Here is a 597-nt window from a genome sequence, read left to right as displayed (position 1 = left end):
GGACACTTCAACGGAATTTCTGCGTTGCCCTCGTCGCCGTCGCCGTGAGGTTCCGTATAGATTCCAAGGGCGATAAAATCGTCGCCGCGCGCCGTATGCGCGAGTGAAAGCGCGCGGGGGACGCGCGCTATCACGGACAGCCAACGCACGGCGGAAAGCAAACGCGACCGTCGCGCGAGAGGCCGTGAGGGTATGGGGGGGAGGGAGGCGGGGCGATGCTGTGCTTCGGCACCAAATGCGTATCTTGCAACCGAGCGCAAGGGTAACTGGCAACGCAATCTCCCACGCGAAAGCAAAAAAGCGAAAAGGCAGCGCGAAAAGAAGGGGGGGGGGGGGGGGAGCAGCTTCTACTCTGCCAACAAATGCGCTTGCACTGGCTGTGGTGGCGGTCGCCCGCACCGTCTCTTATCTCCACACGGCTGTGACCTTTGTATGCGCTGTGCATTCGCCGCTCAATTTCCGTTGAAGCGATAGACCGCACGATTCATCGCCCGCTGCAGCGGCTGTGCTTGCCGCCAGCGTTTTGACAGTCGTTGTCTGCGCTCATTCAGTGTGATCTATTGACGTTTGCTTGTGCGTGATGACACCACGCTTGTC

This window comes from Dermacentor silvarum, chromosome 9 (genome assembly GCF_013339745.2).
Source record: "Dermacentor silvarum isolate Dsil-2018 chromosome 9, BIME_Dsil_1.4, whole genome shotgun sequence".
NCBI classification, from domain to species: Eukaryota; Metazoa; Arthropoda; class Arachnida; order Ixodida; family Ixodidae; genus Dermacentor; species Dermacentor silvarum.
This window is presented reverse-complemented; position numbering follows the sequence as displayed.